The sequence below is a fragment of the Oreochromis niloticus genome, linkage group LG2, assembly GCF_001858045.2.
Source record: "Oreochromis niloticus isolate F11D_XX linkage group LG2, O_niloticus_UMD_NMBU, whole genome shotgun sequence".
Lineage (NCBI taxonomy): Eukaryota > Metazoa > Chordata > Actinopteri > Cichliformes > Cichlidae > Oreochromis > Oreochromis niloticus.
The window spans coordinates 22,522,278-22,542,870 of NC_031966.2; the positions used below are offsets into that span (position 1 = coordinate 22,522,278).

At 40.0% G+C, this 20,593-nt stretch overlaps 1 protein-coding gene across 2 annotated transcripts in view; it reads left to right on the top strand.

Annotated features, from left to right (window-relative positions):
* Window positions 1-20,593, top strand: part of slc43a1a (solute carrier family 43 member 1a) — a 46,624-nt gene that overhangs the window by 3,919 nt on the left and 22,112 nt on the right. The window contains exon 1 of one of the 2 annotated variants that reach the window (XM_013270982.3): window positions 19,694-20,077. The exons of the other annotated variant lie outside the window; for it this stretch is intronic. The gene's annotated coding sequence lies outside the window, so the exon portion shown is untranslated. Of the gene's footprint in view, window positions 1-19,693; window positions 20,078-20,593 lie in introns of those variants that run through there. 2 annotated transcript variants of the gene reach the window in all.

Genomic DNA, 20,593 nt, shown 5'->3' on the forward strand with positions numbered 1-20,593 from the left:
CACATCTTCTTTCAATTCTAAACAAAGTCTTATTAGATATATAAAAAAATAACTCGTCTCATGTAGACCATGTATTTCTTGCCAACATGCTGGGTTCCTTGTTCCAACAAACAACCTCCAGGGTTTTCTTCATCTCTAATGGCAGATAATGCAAAACATTTAGAGTCCAATGAATGTTTTTTTTTTTTTTTTTTTCTGAAAGAAAATTCAAACTATAATGCTGCTATTCTGCACATTTTTGAGGAAACTGTTCTTAATCTGCAGGAACTGATTTGAGTATCTCTGAATGACATCTTATGGGCAGGATGAACTTCAGTGGTGGATAACAGACTGGAGCTTTGCATAGGTCTGCAAGCTCCACGACTCCAAAATATCTACCAAATCAAAAACCTTACCTGACATCCAGAAATTTTTAGAATGGTGCCTGGAAGTGCACATTTGAAATGCATCCTGGATCTTTTTCTTGGTAACAGCAACCTTTCAATATCATACTGGAGACTGTATGGTCGCTGAAAAGGTGCCACGCCCCTCAAGTCTCTTCAAGCAAAAGCTCTGTATGTTGACACTGTAACCCCAGGGATGAATTCATGTCTTAAAAACCTAATTTGCTCCTGGTCATGCTCCTGAAAGAGATCAAGCTCATGCCACTGGTGATTATCCTCAATGTGACGATCGGTCAGGCTGACACAGAAGCTGGTGTTCTCAAGTTCTGTGAAAGTCACAAATTCACCCAACGCTAATGTCAAAAGCAGCATCTCACAAGTTATCCAAATGTAGCACCTCACAGGATTTGGTTGAACCTTTAGCAGTTGAAGTTTCTGTCTATTTAAGTATTAAACACCAAACTGAGTTTCCACTTTCTCACTGGAAAACATGTAATCATGATTCTCATAATCTAGGGTTGGATGGCTCTTTTTCTAACACATATTCAAAATCAGCTATCAAATTATTATATATAGATAGTGTATATAACTCCTTTTAATTTAAGCGAATTGAGAATTCAATCTAGTATTTCATGTCGGTTTAACTACAGCTGTTGTGGCTTTGCTGTCTCTTTGAAACACAAAGGGATCTGCTCCAGCTGATTCCCTGCACGTGTGGCTGTGATACTATAAACCAGTATGCAGCTGCAGAAATTAAATGATTAGTGATTGATGCTATTTTCAAAAGTTACACAAAATTTAAAGTGCAATCCTTGGTAAAATATATGGGGATTTCTTAACCAAAAAAAATCACTTTAATTTCAGCTGGACTCATTAAATATATGTTCTTTGTATAGTTTTCATGTTATATGGACATTTGTGCTTCTATGCATGGTACATTACACTGCAAGTCTGTTGAAAAACACATGTCCTGGCTGTTCTTGGGGTTCATTCTTTTGACACTACTGTTACAGGACCAGAGGGCCGCACCCACTTAAGGAAGATATATGAAGCTCTGCAGAAATGGTGTGTTGAATAATGGGAACCTACTTTCCAAGTTGGATAAGAGTTATAGCATTATTCGACTTTAAGATTGAGAAGCAGTAGAAATGCCTCCAAGCTTGGCTCGAATCAAATAGATGTGTCAAAAAAGCACTCCTGCTTTGTTTTCTGTGTTACAGGAGAGCGCTGGATTACATTAAGACTAGAGCTCCTGCTCCAGATCTTGCCGGAGGTAAATAAGCCCACTGGAAACTGTTTTGCTTCAGCCAACAGCACTGTTTCCTAAATGATTGGCCAGTTGTTAAAGAGGTTAAATAGACTTCTCTTGTAAAAGTTTTTTATAGGCCTCTAATGCCTCCCTGTGGCGACCAGTAGACGTTACTATTATCAGTTCATGCCTTCTCAGGAGCTGTGAGTGTGTTTGACCACCTGTGTGTAGTTTTGAGCTGAGAAAAATGATGTGTTATGGTCTTGTGCTAATGGAATCACAGGATTAGATATGTTTTATGTTTCAAGTACCGTGCGACTCGCCCTCTCCCCTGCCAACCCACCAACCATCCTCTTGTTAATGAAAATTAGGACCACATTGAATTTGTGTGTGTGTGTGTGTGTGTGTGTGTGTGTGTGTGTGTGCATTCACTGATTACTGTCTGGACCTTATTTAACTAGAAACAGATTGAAGAATGATAATTAGGGCTAATAAGATGGAATTTCCCTGACTATGTCAAACGGCAGTTGTATCACAGAGCTGATTTTTTTTTTTTAGGGGCTTCAGGTCAGTTGGAACCACACACACTCGTATACACAAGAGTAATATGACACCTATAAATTTTCTGCTTATTTACAAAAAAATAAAGAATTGAAAAATGATTATAATCTTGAGGCAATGGTTCAACATTTCTCCTACATAAACCTATACGTTACACCTACAGGAGCTGCTGGGCCATGCTGTGAAGCACCTGGTGCACAGTTTTAGTGCTGATGTTAATGCGAGAGGAAGTTGCTGGAAGTTGACCAGCAGGTCTTTGGCCACTTTTACGCACAGGGCGAGAACAAAAAAAAATAATTTACATGGTCTGCCACTTTGTGGTTGAGTTGCTGTGGGTTATTACAATTTGCAATAATACCACTGTCAATGGAAAATTGTACTTAGTAGTCAGTATAAGCTTTTAATGATATAAGTTTGCATATGATAGAATACTGTATGTTGACCTTTTGATGGCTTAGACTGTTGTCCACTACAAGACTGTTTTATAAATTCTTTCTTACAGCGATAATAGCTGAACAAGCAGGAAGAGGAGAGCTGGATACTTTTGTCTGCGCTCTCTAACAAGAAGAGGGGCCGCGTCCTTCTTCCGAATCTCACAATACACACGTCTGTGTAACATGTTCTGATAAAAAGAGGAACGGAATGTTCCAGTAAGATAGCCACATACTGTTGTATAGTCATTTTTCTGAGAAGAGCGAAAATACGCCGCCCTGTTGTGTGGGCACCAGTGACTATAAATGCATGAATAAAGAAATACACTGTGTGACAGTCACTTGAGACTTCACCCATGTACATGTGATCCATTACGCTGTCTCATTGTGTTTCTGTTTATATTTGCAGTTTGCCATTTGGGATTTTCCCTTAACATTTCTTGGTCCTTCGAGCCGGATGGGACGGCCTATTTAAAGCAGCTCCCACAAGAGGCACCTCACCAGATCCCGTCAGTGCGAGAAGCCCACGTTGAAGTCTGTCGACAGCTCACGCACTAGGTGTGTGATAAAGTCCAAGGACGTGAATTCGGGTCTTGGCCAACGTTTTACAAGCGGTCCGCACCGTCGGGGGCTGATCGGGTGCATCTGAAGAAACCACCACTAAGGTAGGACGGAAAACTTTGAGACAGTGAAAGTTTGCGTACGAAACTTAGAGAATAGGCTCGCCCAAGAGGGGCTGGAAGCCTTAAGCTCGTCTAAAGGACTGGTAGCTAACGCTCGCCCAAGAGGGGCTGGAAGCATTAAGCTCGTCTTGAGGACTGGTAGCTAAAGATAACGCGCGTCTAAAAATTGTTTGTTCTATACTGTTTGTTTATGTTGGTGGAATAAGTTGATTTTTACAGCACAATAAGGAGGCTGAACTATTCCACTAATTTGTTTACTGTTGGTCGCTGAAGTACTGGTGAACTGAGAGGAAGGTCGTGCTTCATCACGTAAAGGTGACACCGCTTTCAAGAATAGCTTGAAAGTAGAAGGGCGTGTCAGCTACCTCTCTCTGTTCTCGTGCCAGTGAAAGCGCCGCAGGTGTGTGTGTATTACCAAGCGCTAAAAGAAGCATAAACTAATAATGGGTAATAAATCAACAAAACTCACTGCTGACGAGCAGTGGCTAGAGAAAAAATGTCCAGGCGCCGGACAAATTAGTGCATGTCGATGGAGAAATCCTAAGAAAACAAAATGCCCAACATGGGAGGGAAAATGTAGCCCCTCCGCATTAACAAAATTAAAAGAAACCTTGCAGGCAGAAATAAATACTGAGAAAGATCCAAAAAAGAAAATAAAACACTCCCAAGAACTGCAATATTTTAAAGCATGGAAAGGCAATAAAAGAAAGAGAAATGTAGGTTTTAAGGGAGAAAGAAGGGACAGGAATGATAGAGATAACTGTTGTTATAACTGCGGAAAAGAAGGGCATTATGCAAGAGACTGCAGGAATAGAAGTGACCAGAGTAAGTGACTAGAACGGGAAGGGGAGGGAGAAACTGAAATTTTCAATATAGAACAGTTACTCCTAGGATCTGAGTATAAACCCACAGTAACCATAGACACATTAATGACTGAATCTTCAATGCAAATACCACTCGATGTACTTAAAGATGAACAAAAAGCCGCACCAATTGCAGAACAAAAGAAATGGCTAAAAAAATGGTGCAACACTTGAGAATGATTTAATGTCTTGCAATGGCAAACCAATACTACCAAAGTCCCTACATAAAACAGCGGCCCTAGTGACACACGGCTCAACGCATGTGTCAACAGGAGGGATGGTAGATATACTCTCTAAACATTTTTATACTCAAAATTTTAGAACTTCAGCAAAAGAAAAGAAGCTATACAAAATGCACCACAGCCACAAACTAAGCACTCATATTCTTTCTAACTCTTAGTGAGCCTGAGTTATGACCTTGGCTCCCTGTTTTTCTGCTTCCACCAAGGGTGGGGGTGACGCTCCCGTGGCATGTGCTCTGTTCTCTTTACTATCAAAAAGAAAAACACAAAAAAAGGGGGGAGAGAAGGCTGACACAGGGCCTGGCCCGGTGTTTCTCCCCTCTCTGAATAACACAGCCAAAACAACATCATTTTCCCGTTCGTCTGTTTTTGTTTTGTTTTTGTTTTTTCTCTTTATGTTTAATTACAGGCTGCTTTGCCAGCCCGGAAAGCCGAGGCTGACCTGGACTCCTGCTCTCCCCTCTACCATCTCTGACCCTGACCCTGACCAAATGCTGCAGTAGCTGGACCCATAACAACAATCTGAAAATGTCAACAGTGCTGTAGGAAAAGGATCTCATGCAGCAGAGATGGAGAGCGTTAAATCCAAGGCCCGTTTCACTACACGGGGGAAATTTCCAGACAGCTTCAGCTGACAGAGCTGTGACGAGATGCCCATTAAGCCCGAATGAAAAGTAAGGCCGAGCAAAAGAATGCTGACCTTGATAACTCTGCATTTAACACTGTGCAGGACAGTGACGGACCAACACGGATGATCGGGCAGCAGAAGAAAGGGCGTGCCAGAGACAGGAGGAGCAACTGAGGTCAAAAGGCACCCCAGAATGGACAAAACACAGAAGAAGAAAGGACTGCCCCAATTGGGGCCAGGACCAGGACAGACTGAACTATGAGCAGCAGCAGCAATGGTCGCAACCGGACTGAAAAGGAGGAGGGCAGGACCCCAGGGCACGCTTCAGGCCGTGGTTTACCCAAAACACCAGAACAGGAAAGTGATAAACACACCAACATACACATCTACACACACACCAGACAATGTACACTCATCAAACATGACTGATGCCCTGAACGCCTTGAGACAGATCCAGCAGGCCCAAAATCAGGCCTATGTAAATAATACAAGTGACTGCTAAAAAGACTACTACTGCCTTTTCACTGTGCAATACTTTTTGTTAAAAACCAACGGTGCAATAGACTTCAATACTTGAAATACTTGCAATTCCTTTGTATTCTTATTCTTATTTATTCTATTTATCCTGCCATGTCTAAAACTCATGATTAACCGTATAATTGTTTCCACTGTTGCTGCATACATAGCCGTGACAAATGATGATGATGATGACCCCGACCTGTTGGAGCATGAAGACTTTGTGTGATTAATGATGGTGTAGAAACTGTACAACAAGATGTTACATACTGATATCTCACTTGAAAGTTATACTGACAACAGGAGGTTCCAGTAAGATAGCCACAGATAGCCACATACTGTTGTATAGTTATTTTTCTTTGTTTAGTAGCTTTCTGCCTTCACCTGAGGGTGTGCCCTAAGCATGTGACTTCAGGTCTCCATAATTGGAGTTTATTTAAAGATAAATAAGATGATTTCATTTATTGCTCGCAGATCATGCACTAAATGGTATTTTGCAGTATTAGCTGTCTTCACCACTTAAACAAAACATCACTCTTTGTTTTATTATTATTATTACTATTATTTTAAATTCTCCTTTCTCAAAAACATAAAATGAAATTGTAGTTGTTCTTTGCTGAGAAACACAAAACCTCCCTTTTTTCCTTTTTTTTTTTAAACACTTTATTTTGCAAAGTTCCATAGTGACTATTTTCACTTCTTCTTCTCCACGTCCTGCTCAGCAGCCTCTTTGGCTCTCTTGGCACGAATGCCAAATAGACGAGCATTGGCGCGAGCCATACGCAGGCTGGCGAAAGCCTTGAAGTTCTTCTCATCCTCAGAGATAACCCTGGCCTTCTCCTTCTTGTGGACAGCTGATTGTGGAATATCTGGTAGGGAAGAAATTTCACAAACTGACTTGTTGCAGCAGTGGTGTCCTGTTACAGTACTGCATTGAAATTCAGTGAGCTCTCTCTCTCTAGAACAACCTGTTCTTTCGTAAATGTTTGTGAGAGGCAGACTGCATGGTTATCTTTTGTCTATATTGTGTATGAGGCTACAGCACAGTTTAGCATAAAAACAGAGAAACAGCAAATATGGTTTTATTAAAGTTAAGATTCACAAACCTGGACTGCAGGAACAGGCTACCAGAACAGTCCAGCTCAACCATTCAAATTTTATCAGCTATAAAAACACACAATGTAAAGCCAGTGTAACATTTGGTCATACTTTTGTAAGTTTGCAACATTACTAACTGAACTGCTGACATTGTGACAGCCTTGCTCTGTGTTCACAAAATGTAGACTTTCCTGCAACCTTGCACTAGTGTAAATTAAATACGTTTGCTTTTTTTTAATGTAACTGAGTTTTTATCAAAGTATGTATGTATGTAACTTTTTAACCCTGGAGAACCCATGGGGTCAGATCCGACCCCATTGGTTTTCTAGGAAAACCATGGATTCTCCAGGGTTAAACAAATATATATTCACAATGTTATTTGGTAACATTTCTACAACTGGGGCCCTCTCTTAAGTTTTTAGGCTAGTATTACATAGTTTGAAAAGTTATAAAGTAATTCTACTTAATTGCCAGGCCGAATTTTGTGTGGAGAGCTTTTTTGAGTGACAGGTTGGTGGCGTCACATTGCTAAAGCTTGAGTTATTTGCTTGACTTCCTCTCAGCTCATTCAATAAACTAGACATCTTAGCCTCTTTTTGTGGTGGTGAACTTTTTCAATCTGGAAACTAATGTGGCTTTCTGTGGGGTTGACTGTTAACAGCCTGTCCAAGAAGTGAAATTCTAGCATTTTATTAGTTTGTTACTTTGAACTTATTAGCGGGTGTCTGCCTCTGTGTATTTATACTCCTCACTACATTTAATCATCGGTTATTACTTATCTCTGACTCTCTTCCACAGTGTGTTTATTTTTTTTCCCTGTTGCTTCCTCTCACCTAGCTACCAGTGATGGCAGATGGCTGCCCCTCTCTGAGCTTGATTCTGCCAGAGTTTCTTCCCGTTAAAAGGAAGTTATTCCTTCTCACTGTTGCCAAGTACTTGCTCAAAGGGGTCTTTTGATTGTTGGGGTTTTCGCTCTGTTATTGTAGCGTCTTTACATTACAATATAAAGTGCCTTGAGGCAACTGTTGTTGTTATTTGGTGCTAAATATTAAAAGAAGAATCCATGCTTAACATATGTAGATGCAGCATAGCATTAGATTGCACTCCACCCACACATGGAAATTTTGTTACTTACTTGCTTCACAAACATAGAGGTTGTTGGCTGTAAAGTTAAATTTCAAGGCATCAAAACGCAAGTCCACAAACTAATGGGTGAAGTCAAGATGGCTGCTTCCAATCTCCCATAAAGCTTTGGTTTTTACACTTTAGGTTCTGTGCAGGTTAAACATATAAGCCACAGGTGAGGTTAGGAAGAGCCATGCTAGTTTCTGCTTGTTTACTGACTGTGGAAGGTAGCTGGTGGTCAACACAGGACATCAACGCTGTCCTGAGAGCTGTTAGGTGTGAAACTCTAGCAGCAGCTATACAAAAACTGGACTTTATTCTACACTAAACTGGTTCTTCTTAAGGTAAATCTACCTGCCCACAAATTGTAAATTGTTTCTACACAAACTTTTTACTCTTCAACTTCGCAAGGTCTTTAGTGAGACCATTAGGGTGAGAGCATTAAACGTGTGATGACCTTTGGTCTTCACCAAGAGAGAAAAAATATCATCACACATATTTCACATTATATCACAATCAAAGATAATACATCAACATATCCTGCGGGATGATGTTGACGCCTATCAGTCTGGAAATGTTTCCAGAGTCATTCCAAAAACTATGGGGCTCCACTGAATATCAGCCAACTACAAGCGGGAAAAAGTCTGGGACAGCACTGAATCTGCCAAGAAGTGGTCCTGCCTAAACCTCTCCAAGAACTGAAGAATCAGAGGAAGTTAAAAGAATCCCTCTTTTCAGCATCCAGAGGTCTGCTGGCTTCTTTTGTCCTTGGCTTCAGTCAGTCATCATGAGTATCATGAGGCCAAAAAGAAGCTGAAGTAAAGTGAGATCTATGGCGGGATGCCAAGACAGAGACCACTGCTCACTAGCAAGAAAAATTCATTCTCTGTGGTTTGCCAAATATCACCTAGTATGTGATCCTCAGGACAGAAACCTTTTTTTTGGCATCATACATTCAATAGAATTTAGAACAAGTTGGACTTGGACTTGACCTTTGACCTGTTCCATATCACTAAAAAACAAGGAGGACATTCATCTCATATGTGCAACAATATGAAAAAGGCTTTTTTCACATTGCTTCCACATGAATTAAGATGCTAAGTTGCAGCCAGGTGCTAATGATCAAATGTGCTTAATTAATTGATCATCAGCATGCATTAATATTCACCCTATAAAAGCAGAAGTTAAGTACAGGTCTGAAGCATTCAGGTGTGTGTTAGCACCAAGGCCAAAGAGTACATTTAGTCAGTTGTTGAGATGGGAAGGGTTATAAGACCATTTCCAAACAATTTAAAGACCATCTTTGTATAGTAAGAAATAATCACAAGTGGAAAACATTCAAGACAGCTGCCAAGGAGTCCCACGAGTGGATGTCCCAACAAATTCACCCCAAGGTCAGACTGTGAGATCCTCAGAGAAACTGCAAAAAGCTACATTCAGATTTTACAGGCCTCGATTGGCATCTTAAATGTTAAAGTTCATGAGAGTACAAATAGAAAACACTGAAAAAGGATGGTTTCTTTGGAAGGACTGCCAGGCGAAATCCTCCTCTCTCTAAAGAGAACATGGCAGTGCACAGGTTTACAAAGCTGTATCTGAATAAACCACAAGACTTCTGGAACAACGTCCTTTGGACAAATGTGACCAAAGTAAGTAAGAACAAATTATGTTGGAACATAATGCACAGCTCCACATTCAGCAGATCAGCATATCAGCACAAACATTTCATGCCAACTGTCAAGCATGGCGGTGGAGGGGTGTTGAGTTCAGCTTGTTTCGCAGCCACAGGACTTGAGCCCCTTTCAGTCACTGAATCAGCTATGACCTCCTCTCTATTCCAAAGTACTCTCGAGTGAAATGTGAAGCCATCTGTCCAACAGTTAATGCATAGCCCAGACTGAGTCATGTAACAGGACAATGATCCCAAGCATAGCAGCAAATCTGCAATAGAATTCCAGAAAAGAAGTGCTGACTTTAGTCTGAATCAATTGCTGTGGTAGGACCTTAAGAGAGCTGTGCATAAATGAATGCCCATAAAAATCAAAGAACTGGAGCAATGCTGTAAAGAAGAGTGGGCCAAAATTCCTCCATAACGACGTGAGAGACTCATGAAATCATACAGAAAACAATTTAAGTTATTGCTGCAAAAGGTGGTTCTACAGGCTACTGAATCATGGGGTGCACTTAGTTTTTTACTGGACTTACGGAGTCCTGTGAGAACATGACTGTACATGAACAGTCAAACACAATATAAGTTGCATTGTTGTTGTTTCTGTTTTGTCAGTGGATCTGGATGCATCAGGATTTAATTAAGCTTCCCTGCACATAACGCCAATGTGAAAGCCTGCAAATGATCCTATTTAAGCCAAGAACTTTCGTAATAAATCTGGACGCACGATAAGCTCAGTTATTTTTGTTCCTTTTTATCAGGCCTGATGTTTTTCATTCTGACAGCTACAAAAGCAAAAGCGTTTGAAGTCGCATAGAAATGTACCACACCACTAACACAACAAGCCTTTTTAGAAAGCAGACAGTTTGGCATGTTGTAGCAGTATTTATGTCATACTGTAGTTAATTACAAGTTTCAAACTTGTAAAGAGCGGTTACATCAATCAATCTGTGACAGCATCTGTTGAGACTAACATGGAAGTGTTACCAATACAGAGATCTTACAACAAAATTTCATTTATATTAAATATAAAAAAGAGCAGAAATTCAATTCTCACCCTAACATTGGAATATTTCGCATTTCTACTGTACGTACAATTAATGCATTACACTTTTAGGCACTTTTTGGTCCTCATGCCAAACCACTGAGACACTGTCATGGATTAATGGATCTGAATGATTGTTAAGGAAATGTGTTTCGCCTGTGCTTTTCCCTCTGTGACATGCCAACACATTATCAGTGAAAAAGGAGGCTATAATATGCACTAAAAAATTGGAAGGAAGTGAAAACCACAAACTTCTCTGGGGCTGGATGGATTTAAGAGCAGGTCAAAGTGCCTGCGAAAAGCATCAGTTTATGTTTAGCTGCCAAGAGCTGTCGCATTCTTTGTTCTCCCCCTTTATGTTTGTTGTCAGTGTTTTTCACTGAAAACACGACTTGAAAGCAGGAAGAGCTGGAATTCCACTGCTGAAGTGCAGTAAGTGCTTTGTGGTTTTCCAGAATGTTTTATTGTGTGCCCCCTAAAGACTGCCCTGTGGTATTCATGTGAATATTCAGAGCAAATCATTTTTAAATAGTTACCACACGAAACATTAAGCTCTATACTGTGTCTTACAGAGGTTTGTAAACTGTTTTAAAACAGTCTCACTGATATGGGTGTGATGGAGTAACAACGACTAATTTGTTTTTTTAAATCCGGGCCACCACAGCACGAGTCCTCTCTGACTTAAATTGTCTTAGGGTTACAATGACCCATTTGGCAGTGGGCCAAAGAGATAATTTTGACCCCTAGGACGATCAAAATGATGTTATAGAAGTTATTTTTTTTATTTCTTTTGGAGTTAGTGAGTTTTTAAATCTCAGTGTTAGGACAAAATGAGAATTATTCTTTTTCAAAATTCTCCTATATGTTATTTATCCATAATATCCAGGGTTCTTATCTTGGCCTTACTATTGTGTAGATACTACAGATTGCATATAGGTTTATTCTTCCAAAAAAAATAGCCCAGGGCAGTGATTCCCAAAGTGTGGACTGCAGCCCTCTAATGGCCTCTGAAGGTACTGCAGTTGGGCAGAGATAAATTATTTACATAAAATACATTTAAACTTTTGTACAAGTTAATCCTGTAGGATAATACTGGGATTATAGGGTAAATTAATCCCAGGAATCAGTCTTTTCCAAAATCAGTTTTCTATTAAAACCTTCTTTTGGAATTCTGCAGGACTTTTTGACTCTGATTTCTATCAATTTATCTTAAAAATGCAATCAAATATTTACATTTTAAAAAGAAACTGAATTCATGAAACAAAACCGTTGAATTTAAAAAATTACTTAACATTACCCACTGTTATTCTTTCTGCTGGTTGGTAGTTTCCCTGTTCTAACACTGCAGTTTAATGATGGGTTGGATCTGCAAGAGCCCATCCCATTGGCTTCCAATCAGACTCATCCTCTACCTGCATTTAAGGACAAGCTCCAGCAGCCAGTCTCCGCTAGATTGCCGTGGATTGTAGATTGATAATCAGGCTCATTTATGGCTCTAGTACTAGTTATTATCTAGTACTACCGTACTATCTAGTACTACTGCCCTCAATCTCTTGCTGTCCACAGATTTCTGTTTGGCTGAAAAACATGCTTCTTGCAAAAACTTCTGACTTGTTTCCACCAAGCTGGTTCGTTTCTGGAAGATTCTGGACAAACACTCACCTCTCTAACTCACCTGCCTGTCCAACAGCACAAACTCCTCACAGAAGCCTGACCGGTCGGTCCTCCCGTCATGCTGCTCCCAAGTAAAAATACTCATCAGCACCTTATAACAACTGTTGACTCATAACTTTGTTTGGACTTTTTGTCTTCCATCTCCTGGAGTTGTCTGACCAGTTCTCCCGAGTCACCCCAGTTACAAGTTTCTCTTATCATTCTCAAACCTATACAAATAAAGCCTTTGTATTATAAGCTATCCAGTTTCTGAGTCTGCAGACTGGTGTTACCTTTGAATGCCATGACCGATCTCTAGACTCTTATATCGGGTTGTTAGTTGGTAAGATCTTAACTTGGGAATTAAGCTGTTGATGGAGAATCAAGTTACAAAAGTAAATCATCAGAAGATCAAAAAAACGGAAGGAAAACAAAAAGGAAATACTTTGTCTTCATTTCCTGCTTGTGTAATGATCAGAAATGTGAATGAAGGTCTGGGTGTGTTTTTAATATTCCAGACTGGGATGAGTTTGAGAATGACTGGTCTAGGGTTTAAGGGGTTAATGTGACAACTACTTTCTGATTTAATGGGGCTTTTGGGTATATTCCAAAGTTGTCAACGTTACCATCTTGCAGAAATATTGCCATCTGAAATGAAAAGAGGAATTCACTACCAGCTCTGTTTCTTCACTTAAAGTTACATGTTGTTTGAGAAAGGCAGGGCAGAAAGTTAAAACTGGAATCTATTTCTCCACATATGATTTCTCAAAACTCTCAATGACAGCTTAAAAACAAATTTATGCTAATTACAAGAACGGCCAGTGGATAGGTGTAAAGGTCAACATGCAATAAGAAAGACACCTAAAGCTGAAATGCATTTATGATGTGTAGAATTCAAAGCTTTAGCTGTTTTGACATAAACGACCTGTGTGAGCTGCTCAGAAACTCTTAGTTTTCTGTTTGGGTTTCAGATGTAAATGTACATCTGGTCTGTGACATCACTGACACACATCTTTCTGCTCTGTTTTGGATATAGCTCGCTGTGAGACCTTAAGCAAAGCAGCTTCTTTTCTCACGGCCTCAGCCTAAAAATCCTGACAACAGCAGGAATTTTATTTTTTGTTATATAAAAAGCATGAGATCCTGGCTAAGGCAAGAGAAACAATGTTTTGGTAACAATGAGTAAATTGTTTGCAGCATGATTAGGTAATGAATTGTGGTTAGCAGTTCGGATCCCTCTTTTGTTTTACAGACTGACTTTATTCCTGTTAGAGCTGACGCTAACTGCCTGACCCATTTAAGAAATGCGTCTCTTAAACTGACAAGTCTGTCTTACTAAATGCTTTCTCCTACAGCACTAAGCCTAAGCTGCATTGAAACAGCTTCATCTTATTGCAGTCTTTTAAATTTCATGTGTTAGTACACAAAGTTAGAACTGTGCATAGTCTACATTTCATTATTGCATACGGACATCAGACATGCATCTTGTACATATATTCCAGCCAATGTGTTTAACACTGAGATTAACTTAACTTCCTGAGATCCAAGCTCTTGTTTGTGTTGAGCAGAACAATGATAACGTGCAGAAAAGCCAAATGTAATATCCCCATATAAATATGGTAGTAGGTTAGGTATTAAAGGTGAGAATGTCAGTGTGGATCAATAGTCTACAGGTGGATTTTCTTCCAAAAATAAGGAGTGACAGTCAAGAACAAAAACATACAATGCTGAATCAGACTACAGGAACGCTGGGCCAGAAAGCTAAATACAATGTTGCTGCAAACTACACTACTCAAAAAATTAAAGGAACACAATATGTAAAGTTAGGTATAAAGTTAGGAAGCATAAGCCATTGTGGATCAGTTTCAGTTGCTTTGGTGCAAATCAAAGCGAGAACAGGTGCACCAGAGAGGAAACAACACGACAACCCCGAGACGGCTTAACGAATGGTTTAGCAGGTGGTGGCCACAGATCACTGCTCTCTTCTCATCCCTCCATGCTGATATTTCTCTAGCTTGGATTTTTTATTAGCATCTTTGTCACTGCTCATAGAAAGAGACAAGGGGCACATTCCTGAAGAGACAATGCATGCTATCCTGGGAGGATCTCTTCCCAGACCCAGATCAGAACATCAGAGGATACTCTGTAGTGCAGCTGGCAGCAGTGGATGCACAGCTATATAGCATCCCAAAGGTTCTCAAATGAATTCAGGTCTTGAGAATGTGAGGGTCAGTCAGTGATATCAATGCCTTTGTCATCCAGGAAATGCCTGCATACTCTGTCCATATGAGGGCAGACATTGTCCTGCACCAAGAGGACCCTAGGGCCCAGTGTAACAACATAACATACACCAAAGAGTCTGAGGTTTTTATCAGCAGTCCTGTAGATCTCTGCAACTCTCCAAGGATATACTTTCCCGAATAATTACTGGTATACTACCAAATTGGCCATGCTTGATGATGTTGCAGGCAGGCATCTTTATCATCCTGGTATGTCTAGACCAAGGGTCAACAACCTTCAACATGAAGACAACCATTTTAGCTCCTACTGCTGAACAATGGGAAAAATTGTGCAGCACATGCGGGTGACAGAGGGGTGTTGGGGGACAGACTGGCAGATGAGGGATGTAATGTGGAGAGGATAAATGAATACATATAGTGTATGTATTAAATGGTTCCGACACTTTGGTCAGAAATATGCACGTGAGTAGCCTGCTGGAGGTCAGTTTGTAGAGCTCTAGGAGTCTTCCTGATGTTCCTCCAGCACAAAGAAGCAGATATCAGTCCTGCTTCCACGTTCATACCCTTCTCTGGCTCTTTTCAACTCTGCTTGCGTAACAGCACATCTTACTCCACACTCTTTAGACTGTACTGGGAAATACACCAAAGCTTTTTGTGACGGCACATGTGCACTCCTGGAGGAGCTGATCTACCAATGCAGCCTGAATGGTACTGTCTCATGCTACCAGCATGACAAGCACACTAGCAAGAAGAAAAAGTAGATAAAAATCAGTCAGGGGGGATGATGGGATAACAATGATCCGTGGCCACCACCTGCAGAACCATTTGCTTTGTGGAGATTGACTTGTTTTCTCTCCTGTTCACCTGTTGTCACTTTAAGTTTCCCCAAAGCAGCGAAACTGATCCACTGGGGTTTACGCTTCCTAACTGAACAGATTGATATCCCTGAAATTTAAGTGTGTCATACTGTGATGATCAAGTGTTTCATTTTTTGAACGTGAGGCAGTATTATTTAAACTTTGGCTCACTGGGACCTCCATACACGACTCAATCTTTGACAAACTAAAAGCAGGTTTTAGATTCTTTGATGCAACACATTCAAGCTGTCAGCGTTTCTTCCTATTGTATAATTCCTTAGTTTTAACATGGATATTTATTCACTGAATCTGTGAAATCTGTAGAGTTATTCACTCTATTTAGAGGTCAGATAACGTAATTTAACTCAGACTCTGTACTGTTTGTTCAGGTTCTTTCACTGAAACATCTGCTGGGAAGGATCAAAATGTGCTTTCCTCCTCTGAGTAAGTAAACTACCAGTAATCTGCAGTAAAGAAGTTTCTTTGATGATCCACTGTAATTGGCTGTTGTGAGAGTGGACTGTCACTTTTTAATAGGAGCTACAGAACCTAATCGGCCCTTTTTAAAGCCTGAGATCACGCTGACTTGTGGCTGCACAGCAACGTTTCATTAGTCTATTTAGCCGCTGACTGTTTCCTTATGTTGATCCTTAATGTGTCACCCATTCGGTAATGCAATACATGCGCCACTTAACGTTCTGCTTTGGTTAAGGTGACACAGCGAGCAAAGAGTGCCCTCCAGTCGCTGAGACATGAGGAAAAAGGCAAAAATTTTTGATCCAGTCTGAATCAGGATACTTTATCAGTCATAGGGGAAGCTGCATCTGGACAGGTGCTCAGTGCGAATATTAAATGTAGAAAAATATAAACTAAAACATATTGCAATAAATACTGCAATAATATTATGTTTTGTTTTGGGGTTTTTTTTTCTAAATATGCTGAGGTCTTCCTTTTTTTCCTCTTGCCTGGCAGCTCCGTCCCTCCGATGTGCTCATTTCTAAACTTGTCCATCCGGGTCAGTCCCAATGAAAATCCTATTATCTTCAGCTCACTCTCCTGTCTTTTTTCAGTGCTGCTGTCTCTAAACCAAACATCAAAGCAGGTCTCACTACCATCTTGTAAAACAATCTGTAACTCGGACAACAACCTTCTTTCTGCCACCTTCATCAGGGAGGCAGGCCCCACACCCACAGCGATGCTGACCTTCCACATTAGTTTGTTGAGCATGTTGGTGATTGCTATAAAAATAAAGGTGTGTTTGGATTGATGTAGTCCTCGAGCTACTTCAACTTGCTTTTTTCTTTTCTCTCTATTTAAAAATGACATCGTTTGCCACGACTGTGGGACGTCCAGCAGGTGGAGTCCTCTATCAGATTTCTCCAGACTGCAACGTGGTAAAATTTGCATCATCAAAAACTTTACAGAGTTATTATAGTTTTATGTTTTCTAATTATGTAAGTTTTTGTCTTAGTTTCAGAAAGTTTCCATAGTGGGTTCCCTTGTTTTACTTTAGTGTATTCAAAATATTTAGATTTAGTTTTTAATTTGCTTCAGTGTCGATTTGTTCAATCCAGTACTGCACACTGCAGCAGTCCTTAATATGTCACTGTATACAACCTTTGTATCCATAAATTATTAAAAAGGAGGACATCTGTGACACTTCCGAGGGTAGGGAAGTCATCAAACTGGATCCAAGATGGTTTCATGATTTGAAATCTTCACTTTTCCTTTCTTCTTTACTGTTGTGTTTCAGTAAATAATTGTGCACTGATGCCTTTTTCTGTGTTTAGCTGCCGGCCATTGTTGTGCAGCCGCATGTTTCTAACAGCCCGCCCCCCCCAGAAAACTGCACATTTTCTGCGTTGTTTCCACTTTATGTCTAATCCCTCAGCAACATATAGTCTTCCCTGCTGTGAAGTACAGTCCGACCTCTCTTTTATCTTGTTCACACAGGCGCTGGACTTTGCAGGTGGGGTTAAAGGTGACATTTCCAGGTGTCCACAGCTGGAGAGAGCTCACTCAAATTCCAATGGGATTATTTTATTAAGAAACTGGGGGGGCAGAGTTCTTAGATTTACACCTGCAGTTGGAACAAATGGTTTGCAATTGGTTGTAAGGCTGTGACTAATCAGACTACACTTGCTCTATATCTGAAATTGAAAACTGGACAGTTCCCTGTGAAGCCCTGCAGGGTGCGGATTTGCTTCTGCGACGCGAGCCCTGTCAGACTCATGACTAAGCAGAACTAATGCTTTTGTGCTGGAGCCAGAATTAATAGGGAATTACCAGATTTTGGCTCACTGCAAGAAATTAATAATGCTTGGTTTTCTATGTACAGGGGGGTTGATCTGATCTGTGTGTTCAAAATGACTTTTTTCTATGCAAGCAACTCCTCTTTGAAGAATATTAGTTTCACGTTATATTTATTGCCAGTGGCTTTAATCATTTATAAGGAATTATTGTGGGGTCTTTACCTTCCAAAATAAAGCCCCTTGAGACAACTGCTGTTGTGATATGGTGCTATATAAATTAGCTCCCTGTCTTGGCCTCAACTATAGTAGCCATGGCATAACGTGCCAAATACAGCTGTGTGTGGCTGTGTACTTCCTCTACCGTTAAGTTAGCGCACTTCTGATTGGCCGACCCCCCTCAAACTTCCTCATTTGCAGTATGTTTGGGATCATTGCTGACAAATGACTGATACCAATCAGATGCTTTTCAGATGGTATAGCACGGTGGATCAAAGCTGACAGTACTTTTTTGTTTTTGACAAAACCCAAACCATGACAGAGCCTCCACCAAGCTTCACAGATGGATGTACAGTAGACACTCACTGTTGTACCTCTTTGCTGAACTCCTCGATACATACTGATGACATTTTGAACCAAAAATGTCAAATTTGAATTCATCACTCTGTTAAAAGTGATTATCAGTCCAGTTCTTGGAGCCTTTTTTCCTGTTTCAGTTCCTTAAGAATAGCTTCTTGACATCCACCCTTACACTGAGATCATTTCTGATGAGACTTCAGCAAACAGTAAATGAATCAACTAAAGGGCCAGATGACTCTCTCAGGTCCTGTTTCAGGTCTTTGCTGGATTTTTTTCCTATTTCTTGAGGACATAACTTTCAAATACTGCATTTTTATATTGATTCAATACCAAGTAAATACTGTATTGCCAGTATTGCAGATACCTTTACCAGTATTGACATGTTTAACCTATAAAGGCAGCTTATGCAGGTGAGAGCAGTGTGTAATCATTTTTGTGATGAATCATCATCAGTTTGAAAACTAAATCCCTGTGATTTTTACTTTTACAGTAATTAGTTAACACAATAAAAGACACCTTTTAGCAATTCATGTATTTTGAAACTGAGCTTCTTGGAGACCTGGAATTTAAATGTCCCCGTCTCTAAAGCACTCTGGGTCAAGTTCTATTGTTTAAATATGACGCCGACTATAAATAAAACAAAGTGACAGTGAACAAAAAAAGATTCAAATATGTTTCATAGTGCATGTTTGAGGTATATCTTTTCCACATCCAAAAAATATCCTAAGCTTTCAGATTTGTTGGTGCCATTTTTCTTCCTGTCAGACTTTATTTTTTATTTTTGTCTTTTTTGTCTTGATTTAACTAAAGAAATGAGATTTGGTAACAAAGTGCTTAAAGTGTTCAGTGGGCTAATAAACCAGTGAAAAATAAACGAAAAAGCAGCCAATGTCCAAAGAAAACCTTTGAAAGACATTCAGAAAAATTACAAGAAGGTCTGGCTTCTTGGAAGCAAATGGAAAAGAAATAAAGAAGTAAGAAGAAGAAGACTTATGAAGAGTAAGTCTTCTCACTTATGTGAGAGAAAAAAAGAAAAAGTAAAAAATCCATTGGAGGAACTAGATACAACCAATATGACAAGCTCTGTGTTAGCTTTAAGCTTTATAACAGTTAATTGCATGTTCATTTCATTTCTTCTGAATTTTCTTCTCATCTTTGTGCACATGAGGCAGATTTATAAAAATATGGTTGCGTCTGCAATCAGTATCAGCTTCTGGGTCATCTCTATTAAAATCTCACATTCAAAAGTGTTGTTTAGGGTTTTCTACCACTGATAGCACCGTGAAACAGCTTTTGTGAATACGTGCCTTGTATTTTGGTTACAGTAATGATCCAGATATGATGTATCCGGGGAAATCTTTGCAATGTATATACAAGACTGCATGAGGATGACCTACATGTCACAGTTGTGACATCTCCACATTATGTGCTGAAGTCTTTCAGAAGAATGCATTGCAAAATTAATTTTCTTTTGTTTGATCTTTTATGGTTGTTGTCATATTAAATGTATTTTCAGCTTGGTATGAAACATTAACCAGGTATGTGCTGGATCTGTTATTCTATGTGATCCCGTTTTGCAGTGACATTCCTTTAAGGGCTCTTTAAAGCTTCCATGCGCCATGCTGGAGGACATTTGCACTGAACGAGAGAGCAGCATGAATGTGTGTGTCTAGTGTCTTTAGTAGTGACTTTTCTCCTCCCCTCAACAGGCGGTAAACTAGAGAGGGAGTTACAGGGGAGGGAGTTAGAAGTCAAATTGAAGGGGGAAGTGTGTCATGAAACCGGAGAGACGGAGAAAAAACGTGGACTTAAAGGCAAGGAAAATCAGTCTTCAACCAGGAAGAAAGGGAGAAGTTCAGAGGGAGGGGGAAAAGTTTTATTTAGGGGGCTCGGGCTCAACTTTTCTATTAGGACAAAAATTAGTTAAAGTTGAGCTTAAATTCTTTTGTTATTCAATAAGGAACTCAAACCTTTATTTCAAGCCTCTGTGAGAAGACACAACTGAAGTAAGTAGATGATGTTCACTTACATTCCCACGATGTTGTTGCTGTTATATGTATTTAAAAAAAAAAAAAAAAAAGGGTAAGCGGCGGCTTGAAACAGCAGGAGGAACAATCGACCTCTGATACACGTGGCATGAGATGGACAGCGCCAGCTTTCACGATACACACCAAACGCTTCGTATTAAACCCACAATATGTATGTGTGTCCACGTGTGTATGTGTGTCCGTGCTCTGGTGAGGGGAGAAATGGCGCAAAGTGCGGACGCTCACAAAGGGAGGGTAAAAATGTGAGAATCGGCGCGAGCGGCAGATGCTGAGAAAGTTTCGGAAGTGACGATTAAATGTGTACAACGCGCTCAGTGAAACTTGAGCCTTCATTTCATGGAGCATCGGAGTCCTGACTGTTATGAATCATTTATAATATTTACCAAAGAAAACCCTGGAAAGCCGTAAATGCACACAAATGTCTTAAATTAGGTCTCCAAAAGTTGAATCTGTTATCTGGACGTGACTTCTTCA